This window comes from Cygnus atratus, chromosome 2 (assembly GCF_013377495.2).
Source record: "Cygnus atratus isolate AKBS03 ecotype Queensland, Australia chromosome 2, CAtr_DNAZoo_HiC_assembly, whole genome shotgun sequence".
NCBI lineage: Eukaryota > Metazoa > Chordata > Aves > Anseriformes > Anatidae > Cygnus > Cygnus atratus.
The window spans coordinates 93,976,020-93,988,394 of NC_066363.1; positions in this window are offsets into that span (position 1 = coordinate 93,976,020).

The window sequence follows — 12,375 nt, forward strand, 5'->3', positions numbered from 1 at the left end:
CTTCTGTGGCACTGATAAAGGTATTGATGATATTTGGGAATCAGTAATTAAAGCAAATCTTCCATTCACTTTGATCTAGCCTGATCATACCACAACTGATTTCAGAAGAAGAGACAGGACAGTGCACATGAACAGTTCTTATAGTTCTGGGACCTTTTATTGAATGCATTAGCAAAATAAACAGTTACAAAGAAATTTCTTTGATTTTGTTAACCATAAACATAAAAAACACACAAAGAACAAATGTATGAAAGTTTGTTTTAATTAGAATTTCTGTGGTTGTTTATTGCTTACCTCAGTGTAACATTTAGGGAAAAATAAATAAATGTAGAGTGTATGGGATCAATTTTTTTCATTTGTCTTTTTCTCCCCCTTGCATAATCCAGTTACTATATGTAACAGCATGCAATGGATCAGGATGTGATTATCAAGATTCAGTGTGTGTGTACATCAAGACATTGTTAGCTATCTAAAAGGGATTGTGTATTTCTCTTGTTAGGAAGTCTGTGGTTAAGTACTCTTAGGCATAGTAGATTTACTACTTCATCCTGTTTCTTTCAAATAAAATAAAATAAAATAAAAATCCCAGATTTCTAGCTTTTTTGCTGATACTGAGTAGCATTCATATGCCTAGTGTTTTACATCTACATAATTTAACAAGCTTTCACAAATGCCTTTTTTTTTTGTGCTATCATCTCTATTTTAGAGATATAGAATCAGATGAACAATGCTTAAAGGAAGTATTTTTAATCTTGAGTTTGTATCTGTTTCAGTAACTGTTTGCTACTTACATATGTGACCTGCCTTTTTTCGCATCTGACTTCCCCATGTCAACAGGGTCAGAAGGATCTGAGAATACCCAGAACTTCAGAAAGTCACACCATTCAATCCAGTAAGTAATAGATTTGGATGTCCAAATTTCAGCACTTGTTTTACCTTTCCCCCCCCCCCCACCCCCCCAAGTGTCTTGCCTCAGGGAGAGAGGAATCAGTGGGTCAGGACCCATAAATTTCTCACTTCATGCCCCTTTGAATATCAGCTTCATAAAAAATTGACTGATTATCTTGACATTCATGTCCAAGTGCCATGGCTTTTTTTTTTTTTCTTTTACACTCAACATCCTTTTTTTTTTCTTTTACTGTAGTCATTTGAATTGTTGGCATGGATTCTGGGGGCAAGGAAGGATATTTTCCTATAGCTGAAGAAATTATCTTTCTAATTTAAAGGCAAAGAAGCCTGGCACTGAGTCCATGCTTACAAAACTCCTGTTGTCATGTGGTCCAAATGTAGGACTAGAAGAACGAAAGGAATAGAAGGTCTGATATTGACTTCATTAACAAGAAACAATGAGATCAACTGAGAAATTTCCAGTGGCAATCTGAACTGTTATTCAACCCTCAGTCGAACAAAGTTAGTCAAAATATCGTTATTTTTAAAATTATGTTAATGTGTATGTGTCCTCAGCCTGGCTTCAAAAAGAGAATACTAGCAAACTACAAGTAAAGTTGAGTGTTTCTAACTCCACCACTGCAGGCTGTAATGGAAACCCCATTCCCAGGCAGATGCCCAACATCCAGGGCTGTGGCTGTCCCAGTGCCTCTGGCAGCCCTGCTCCTGATTGGGGTGCTGGGATGGGCCATGGCTGCCAGACCTTGCTCTAATGAACCCTATAGGGAGTCCCTGCGGCTCCCAGTCCCACAGGACTTGCCCACTGGGAAATTCCAGCTTGCAGGGCATCCTGACAGGCATTTCTAAAGCAACACTAGGTATTTTGGCTGTGCTATCTGCTGTACTATGGGACAAATCACTTTAAAAGTTAACAAATCTATTCTTAAATAAGAACAAGAATGAAGTGGGCTATGAAATATTGCTCCTGCCTGAAATATTAGTCTTTCCACAGGCTCACAGCAGAAAAGAAAAAATGGACTACCTTTTGTACTGTACCCAACCTAAGGAGACCTCTCAAACAGACTGCTAGACTACTGGTTCAGAATTAGGGAGAGTGATTCTCCAACAAGGTTTATAGGTGCTAGAATATAGAAGATATATTTCTATTAATCCGGAAAATCTTTCATAAATGTATCATATATCTCAATTTCTCCCCCTCTACTCTGCCCTGGTCAGGCCTCACCTGGAGTACTGTGTCCAGTTCTGGGCTTCCCGGTACAAAAAAGACAGGGATCTCCTGGAAAGAGTCCAGCGGAGGGCCACAAAGATGATACGGGGCCTGGAGCATCTTCCCTATGAGGAAAGACTGAGAGACCTGGGTCTGTTCAGCCTTGAGAAGAGAAGACTGAGAGTGGATCTCATCAATGTTTACAAATATCTTAAGTGTGGGAGACAGAGGGATTTGGCCAACCTCTTTTCAGTGGTTTGTGGGGATAGGACAAGGGGCAATGGCCAAAAAGTGGAGCCCAGGAAGTTCCGTACCAACATGCAATAGAACTTCTTCACGGTGAGGGTGACGGAGCACTGGAACTGGGAGGCTGCCCAGGGAGGCTGTGGAGTCTCCTTCTCTGGAGATATTCAAGGGCCATCTGGGCACCTACCTGGGCAACCTGTTCTAGGGAACCTGCTTTGGCAGGCGGGTTGGACCCAATGATCTCTTGAGGTCCCTTCCAACCCCTACAATTCTGTGATTCTGTGATTCAATATTTTGTACTTGCAAGTGCAAAAGCACACTATGGTTCAAAAATTAAGTTGGATTATTAGTTTATGCACATTGGATAATTATTTCAATTTTGGATTACTAATGCTCTGAACAACAGCATTGTATGGCACCCTGTATATACTAACAACAATTCTTTCCTTTTTTTTTTTTATATATAGCTGTGTATACACACACCTATATGAATAAATAATGTGTATATACACACATATAATATATACATTATATATCCATATATATATATATATATATATATATACACATATGATTCGTAATGGTTTAATTCACCGGTAATTGCTGAGCAGCCTGCATAACTCATTGCTAAACATTCAGTGATGCATTACACACAGCACAACTCTACTCCTACACACCAGCACTGTGGTGTTTTGGTTTTTTTTTTTCCCTTCTTTTTTAATTCTACAAAGAATGGTGCCTTCAGTCAAAACCTTTAATCCTCATGTCCTATTGTGTTTATGGCAAGAAGTGAGAAGGTCTATTTAGAGAGGCATTTCAATTCCCCCTCAGGCCAAAAGAAAAACATGTTATTTCTAATGCCAGCACTGTGGCCTCATATGCTGGGAAACTAGTGACATTTTGACACAGTCAGGGACAATTCTGAATTACGTGGTGCTGCTGTTCATATCATAAACTGAAGCTTAAGTACTTAGCCTTCTCTCTGTATCTGTAACCTTGTTTCTTTGCCAGACAAGTTACTGTCTGCAGGAAATGCAACAACACTTATGTAGTATTTCAGCTAGCCTATGTTTTGTGGGTTACCCCACTTACTGTATGCCAGCAGTGGTCAACATGCGTCATTTGAGCGATTCACATGCAGCTTCCGTGCTGGGGGTACATTACATACTGGCCCAAGGTCTCAGCCACTATCTGTGAGGGGATCAAACCATAAGTGGTTGGTAAGTACTACGCTGTCTTGGTTCCCTTGAAACCCAGATAAACGCTTGGCCTGGCCCCAGCCTCAAGCAGAAAGGCTCTGTGGAGAAATACTCCAATATCCTGGCTGCGAGTTTCTGCGTTCTTCATTTCTTCTAGATATTTGTCTCATAGCTTTGTCTTACAGCCAGTAAGATGATTTTGGTGTGCCATGTCAGAGGATCAAAATGTTGTTGAAAGAACCTGCAAGTTCTTTGTTTTCCTCTGTAATAATGTATAAAAGCATATATTTTCATGTACCTTAGTATGAATACAACAATGTATTCATGGATTACATTCCCATCTTCTATTAGCAATATCTAGTGCTACCGATATTCTGTTTTCTCCTTGAAAGTGCCTCAGTAATAGAGGTTTTGTTTTGTATTGTTTTGATACTGACATTTACGTGATTTGGTGAATGAACTAATACTTTCTTTTCTTCTTAAAGCTCTTACTACTTGAAAATCTACATAAGACTCAGAATTTCTAAGCCTGTTTGGCTGTTAGAATATTTTCTTTAGACAAGATAAATAACTCTCAGTAAATTTAAGGTATATTGAATGTATAAAAGCATTCTACATGGATACCTCCTGGTTTCCCTGAGGTACTTTTATCAACCTTTCATTTTCTAGAGAACTACTACTCCCTGCATCATCTTGATTGCCCTCTAAAGAGGGAGCCGACTATGTGATCTATTGAGCTACAACATTTTAAAATTTCTAAATCTTAACCTGTTCATTTCATTAATAAAATGGAATTTCAACAAATCTAATAAACTTTATCCTAAGCATATATCAGAACCTACAGACATAGCAGTTCATTGGACACTTTTAAGGCCTGAAGGACATTTTGTCTAAGCAGTCACAATGCAGATTTGCTGTTTTCATACCATAAATGAAACCTCATTTTGGGACAGGGTAGGTTTCTTCAAAATTTGGAATGGTTCACACCAGTTCCTCTACCAAGATGGTGCTGTTGTCAAGGCAGAGGCCAACTCCTCACTATCAACACACTACAAAAAATCCCAGGATGGAGACGTACTAAGGGCAAAACTCTCTGCATGAGATCCCCTCTTAGGCCAGGAGGGCTTGGTTTCCTGTAGCTATGCATTGTAGTAATGAAGGGATTTTTGCCTATGGACAAAGTTCTTGGACTACTCGATGCAGGAATTAAAAAATCCTTTTGCTGTTGTTGCTGTTGTTGTTTAGGGTGTTGCTTTCACTGAGGTGAAGTTCCCAGTGACTCAGTGAACTCTTAACAAGGTACATTTAGATTATTAAGGAGGTGGAAAAAGTTATGGTAGCCTTCATAATTTTAAAATTTGTGGATACAAAAAACAATTACAAGCCTTTTGTTTGTGTTGCACAAAGGGTGGGTTTGTGTGTCCTTAAAACCATAATTATCTTGTCTTCCTTCCTGACAGTATATTGTGTAATATGAATTTACACTGTGGGAATATGAACATTAAATTTTCTGGCTTAAAACTTATACAGTAAACTAAGCATGTTTTCCTCATTAAAATAATAAGAAAATTATTCGCATTTATTTTTACCTAGGCTACATAGACTAGAAAATAAATTATGTTAGAGTGGATTTGTGTTACAAAGACAACTTAGAGAACACTTTTGTTTCCAAAAGAAGAGTTTGGTAAGTACACTGTATTATATTATATCTATTTATTTAACCAGTTAAATAAGTACTTTGCATAAGAGAGTCCAAGATTTTTTTTTCCCTTCTCTGGCACAATATTGGACTTTAAGCAATGGTGGTATAAAACATGTAATATGGAGCTTCTTGATTACAAAACGTAAGAAATAATAAAGTAACCATTCTAGTAAGTTTACAACTGAAATATATGCTTTCTCACACAGCTTTTTTTATTGTCGAGATAAACACCTCATTTGCATCATTATTTACTCATCAAAAGCAGTCTTTTTATCAGTACATACTTTCATTGATAGACATGGCATTTCCAGAGATTTTGGAAAGACAATCACAAACACATACCATAAAGTATCATATTTTAAAAAAGAATGAAGCACATTTAAATTAGTATGAAATGTCTAACATTAATGAAGGTAACAGCAATATTTACAAAATTGTCTTAGAAGGAAAGAGAAAATATTTTTTGTTGATTTTGTCTTATTTACTTTAAAATCATATTTCGGGATAATGATGACATATTCTCAATAGTGTTTGAGTATTTGTAGTATTTGTTTATATCTTAGATCCCAATTTATTTATTTATTTATTACTTTTGTATCCAGTCAAGGAGCTACAGCATAGTTTTATTAAAGAACATAAAATTCAGACCTATTATCATTTCAGAGGACTCAGAACAAATCTTTTTTCTTTAAATCCTTATTAAATAAATAAAAGTCAGAAGAAACAGTGTTTTAAAATGCAAAGAGAGCAACTCTGCTAGTATTGTTTTTTCATCATGTTCCATTTTTGAACGAAGGTGCTTGAGAAGAAGATGGAAGGGAATGTAGAGTTATGGACTTCAGTGGCTTGTGAGCTAAGGAAGAGGCTGGAGGGACTAGAAGAACCTTGGTGTCGAGAGAAGGGAAAATTCACAGAGAAGGACTGAGACATACAATGTAGCTTTATTACTTTTAAGTCAATGCAGTAAGCTAACAGCTTTCAACAGTTATGTGTTTTGCATAAAGTAATAGATTAGAATATCTGGCCTTCATATTACTGACAAAAGACTGAGAAGGCTGCCTCAGCTGCCAGATCTCTTTTGCTGGAAAAGGTTGCAAAACAGTTGCACAACTGTAAAACAGGGAACCAGCAAAGGCGTTGTTTTTACTGAATAATTACTGAATAATTAACCTTTCTTTGGTATACCTTAGATTTTGAAATGAGATTGCCATAGCTTATGCTTAATCATACTTTGCAAACTTAGCAAATGAGGTTGGTAGTTGAGAAAGAACACAGATGAAGGAGATGACTGCATCCAACTAGCTGAATGGTAAGAAAGACTATAAGGAAAGAAGCTCAATACAAGCTCTATTGAACTTCAACGAGGACCCTGCAATGAATATAAGAGAATGAGCCATGCAATGACAGGCAGGTTATCAGACTGGGACCATCAGTAGAGTAATTGTTCTGGTAATTATGGTAACATTTGGCCAGATCTCATGTATATTCTGTTATATAAAGGTCTGCCTTGGTAGATGGGCTGCAGCCTGGTCTTTTTCAAAGATCTCTTGAAAGGTTATTTTCCGTGTTCTCTAGGACAGATGAACTAATTACAGTGTCTCTGGTGTCTATGATTCTGCATCCATTTTCATGTTGTAGCCATCAGTTATCTTGTGCTCCCATAAAATTTGTGCAAACAGAGCAAGGCAGTAATCCCAGCTATGAAATGCTAAGCAGATTTTAGGTCTCCAGCAAAGGACACCCCACCTAACTCAAATTAGCAACCGTGTGTCCAGCAGCCACTCTGGGTATAATTGCAAAGGTCTAGATAATGGCCAAGGTGTGGATAGGAAAATAATCATCTGAAATATGCACTCTGATCATAATTAATACAGAGAGAAAAACATATCAGTGCAAACAGCAGGATCTGATCACCATCCATCTGGAAGTTCACTCCTTGAATTGGTGGTCTTACCAACAATTTAGTTGCCAAGAATCACTGCACCATGGAACAGAAGAATATTCTTTTTATAAATTCTTATGAAAAGGTGCACAATACTACATTTATACTTGAAGTGAAGTGAGTTGTATCAGAAAATACCTATAAAAATCCTTTGTTAAAAATTGAAAGTGTAGCACATAGAACATTTGCTGGAAGAAATCATGCAGCTATCAGTACAAATAAGATAAAAGCAGTGGGCTGATTTGAACGATAAAGTATATGAAAGGTTCACTCATTCCCTGCATAGCCAAGTTTTCCATTGGTGCCCACTCAATTGGCTGGTATGAAATTTACAAAAAAGTCTCAACATTGGACTCATACAAGCCACTTCTACAGTCCTTTGATGTTTATGATGAGTATAGGCTGTATTTGGGTGTCTGTACAGCAAAATTCCTTGAAAAAGGCACACTGTATGGTACATCAGTACTCATACCGAGCTCGAAGCACGAATGCAAATGGAGAATCCTTTTAAATTCAGGTATTTAAAAGAACACGACATACAGTTAGCATGTCCTCTGAGGAAAAATGTGAATGGGATGAACAGATGAAAAGCAGTAAGGGACAGAAATTGAAGGACTCTGCTGGCTACCGTAGAACTCAATAAGAAAAGATGTTCCCATGTGAACAAGAGCAAATGGTTAATCTACTGCAAATTTATGGCACTTCCAAAAGGTTAATACTTTACACTCCTATCTCATCAGGTAATATATCCTATGAGATGCGTCATTCGAATACAAGTATTTCAGTGTGCCAAAAGTGAGCTTGGTGTGAACTAATTCCCCCACCCACATCCCCATGAAACATTAGAAAGAAGCACTTAAGAATTGGTATGTGAACTGCCCTGATGAAGTATTTAAGATAATTTTACAAAGCAGTTGGAAGTACGCTCTGTCCTGAGGGCATCAGATCTTATGTGGCAGTGCTCACACAATTATCCTAAGATGGATTACCATATTACTCCCTAGGCCTCTGACTGGAATAAATCCCATATCCAGCTAGAGAAATAAAAATGTGACTTGCAGGATTAACATGAACCTTATTACATCTCAGAACTTTGAAGAGAGACCGAAACCTTTCAATCAGTGATTTTTTATTTTTTTTCTGCACATCAGTTCTAGCTTCTGCAGAAAATACTAGGAGTACCCACATTAAAAAATAAATAAATGTAGTTGAGATACTGCTTTTGAGCTGAGCTGAGCTGTCCCCTGAAACTACATCTCATGCCTCTGTGGTGTTTCTTAAATTGACTTGTTATACTTAAATGAATGTCATCACATATCTATAATTATATATTTTCTCCATTTGAGGTACTGCTGCATTTTTTATGAGGCTCAGTTTAGTGTATATACATCCTACCCCCCAAAAAAATGTTTTGCCAAATTATTGACAAAGTTGTGTCACGCTAACAAAAATGTGTTGCATACTTTCTGTACCAGTTTTGCTAAAAAGACAGAAATAGGTAGGAGTTTCTTGAGAAAAAAATAGTATCTGGCATGCTTAAGAGACAGGAAGCTTTTGCACTTTGCAACTGAAAAGCCACTAATACAAACTATGTTCCTGTACATCCATAGACTTCAGAGTAAAAAACACCATTACTCAGAACATATAGAGATGGGATATATAGGTCAACTAACAGGTTGTTTTCTCTTCAGCACATCTAAATTGTCAGAACCAGGGTTCTGGCTGGTATTCCAAGAAAACAGATCAAACACTGCACAGGACAGAAAACATCCATAGTCTTTCTTTTCAGTAAATAGACGGGGTGTAGGCTACTGAAGCAGTTTGTTGTCTCTGCTGATGATAATCAACATCCCAACATTCAAAGAATGAAAGAGCTACTTAATTCTCGAGGTATGCCAGGCACCTTTGACAGTTCCAGTGGAGCTGTGTATTTTGTAAGGAACAACTGCCTCAAATGCCACCAAGCACTTCTGGATGGGCATTTTGATTTGACTAGGAATAAAAATCTATGACAAAGAAGTGCAAAACATTCTTAGAATCATAGAATCATTACCGTTGGAAAAGACCTCCAAGATCACCTGATCCAACAATCTCCCTACCACCAATATCACCCACTAAACCATGTCCCTAAGCACCACGTCCAACCTTTCCTTGAACACCCCAAGGGACGGTGACTCCACTACCTTCCTGGGCAACCTGTTCCAATGCCTAACTACACTTTCTGAGAAGAAATTTCTCCTAATGCCCAACCTGAACTTCCCCTGGTGCAACTTGAGGCCATTCCCTCTAGTCCTACCACTAGTTATCTGCGAGAAGAGGCCGACCCCACAGCTCCTGACACCTTCCTTTCAGGTGGTTGTAGAGAGCAATAAGGTCTCCCCTGAACCTCCTCTTCTCCAGACTAAACAACCCAAGTTCTCTCAGCTGCTCCTCATAGGACTTGTATTCCAGGCCTTTCACCAGCTCTGTAGTCCTTCTCTAGACACGCTCCAGGGCCTCGATCTCCTTCTTGTAGTGAGGGGCCCAAAACTGAACACAGTACTTGAGGTGCAGCCTCACCGGAGCAGAGTGCAGGGGGTTGATCACCTCCCTGGTCCTTCTGGCTACATTATTCCTGATACAATCCAGGATGCCATTGGCCTTCTTGGTCACCTGGGCACACTGCTGGATCATGTTCAGGTGAGCATTAACCCCCAGACCCTTTTCCTCTGCACAGCTTTCCAGCCACTCTGCCACAGGCCTGTAGCATTACATGGAGTCGTTGTGACCAAAGGGCAAGACCTGGCACTTATCCACGCTGAACCTCATCCCCTTGGCCTTTGCCCATCAATCCAACCTGTCCAGGTCCTTCTGCAGGGCCTTCCTACCCATCAGCTGATCAACACTTCACCCCAACTTGGTGTTGTCTTAAACTAGTCTTTCTTAACACTTTGATTTTAGAACTTCCTCCTTTTTTTTTTTTTTTTAAAGCTGTTATTACTGAAGTTTTCTGGAAAATTTGAAATTCCTTTGCCTTCTGTTCTACCTTTGAAACAATAAAATAGAATATTAGTGTTGCACAGAATTTTCCCTGTTCCTTTTTTATAACATAAATGAAAAGTGACTACTGTCTGAATTCTGTTGAGCTTCTTTAAAACAGTACCAATATCTATGGGCCATTTTTAAGATAAAAATATCATACTAAGCATATTTCTACACATAAATAACTGTCAAAAGGGAAGGTCTTTCTAGAAACATAAGCCTTACAATCATATTATCTCTGTCTTCATCTTTCTCTCCTGAGCAAAAAATGTGTCCCATCTGTAAGTGTCCCAACTATATTCAGTATTCTATCCCCATAAACATCTTTAAAACATTTATTTTGCATTTAAATTGCCAGCAAAAGTGACTAGGAAAGGGGTTAATTCTCAGTTATAGTACACTGATTCTCCCTATTCTGCTACTGATGAATGAACTGTCTTGTCTACACGTCTATCTGTTCCAGTAACCCTTTATTAAGAAGGCAGATCTGGCTCCTGTCTCTGTCATGCAGGTCCTGCCTATTGTTTAGCTGGTGGTGTGGCACTGTCTGATGGGGTGCAGACCAGGAGAGCCTGGCAGTATCATTCCTTCCTGGTATAGATGTTACATTTTTGCTGAACAGTGCAGCACAATGAAAGTATATTAATTCAAGGTGTTTTTAGGCAGTACTAATTTGTCCATGAGGAATGCAATGCTGATCTGTCTCTACGGCCTCCAGATCTCAGGCTAGTTCAGCTCATTCAGAGTACCGCATTGCACTGAATCCCACTTTGTAGCTTCCTGCTTCAGATAGAACTTCTTTCACGTTAAGACTTGAGGCCTTGACCTGGACTTAGTAAATATCAGATGTAAAATCGAATTAGCTGGCAACCTGCTGTCAGAAGAGACTTCTTCTCATATGTTGTGGAAAATACCATTGATAAAAACAGGCCAATATATCGTTCTTGCAAGTTTTCCATGCAGAAAAAATATATATATTTATATGATTCTGTAAGCATGGCACAGACATTGCAGCCAAAAAAAAAAATATTGTGAGATAATCACTGTTTCACTTATTCTTACACTTAGCAGACAAAAGTTTTATGATGTCTAAATATATCAGAATGAATCCTTTCCTTCGTTAGTAAATCAATTGTAGTTTGAAATATAATTTATCATAGGCAAGATTCTGGCCCATATATGCATAGGGCTCACTGGCATTAATAATTTAACATATAGTGAACAACTTCTCTTTCCTCAGGTTTACATTTGGCAGATCTCAGACATCTCTCTGCCACACTTTCCACTTTACCATTGGATTTCAAATTTCTTAGAAAATAAATGTATATGTGCTTTTTGCACATACTAGCCCTGGACTACAGCCCACAGAATGCCTTACAGTGTTGTAAAGTGCAGAACAAACGTGAACAGTTTTTGCCTAAAAAAATGAAATGAAAATATTTTGACTCCAGAGTGTTCTAATGTTCTCTGTTAATCAAAAATAAGCAAATTATATGGTTCAATATTTCTTAAATAAAGTTAGGTATACTTTCTCATTTTGTATTTTTCATACTTTAGTTTTTCATTCCAACTTGAGGTGAATGTTGCAATTCTAGGAAAGAAATTCTCAAATTTTAACTTCTGATTGGCTCTATTAGTGACAAAAAACTAAATCCAACTTTATTTTTTTATATTTTATGTTCATGTGAAAAATGGATCTCTCCCATCATCATATTCGTCATGATGTAATAAATGCTTCCTTTAGAAAACTAGAAAAAAAAAATCCAAGACTGATTTAAATGAGATGTCTTACTCTACAACTGCCTCACAAAATCCACAAGACACTGAACATGAGTCCTAAGGACATTTCCTTCATCTGAAGTTACATACATAAATCTGAGACAGGATATAGTTGAACTTACATCATACATGGAATATTCTAATAAATACACTAGGCAAGTGATAAATGCAAAGCAAGGTCAATCCAAAGGTGTAACAACAACAGAAGACGTAAAAAATTAGAAAGCTTCTTCATACAACATTGGATTTCTTGCCATGTATGTCTTTGAAAGTTATTATTATTATTTTATTTTTAGAATCTTATCCCTTTACAAATCATGTTTTTCTCTCTTCAAAAACTAGGGCCAATAGTCATGAAATAATTAAAGCT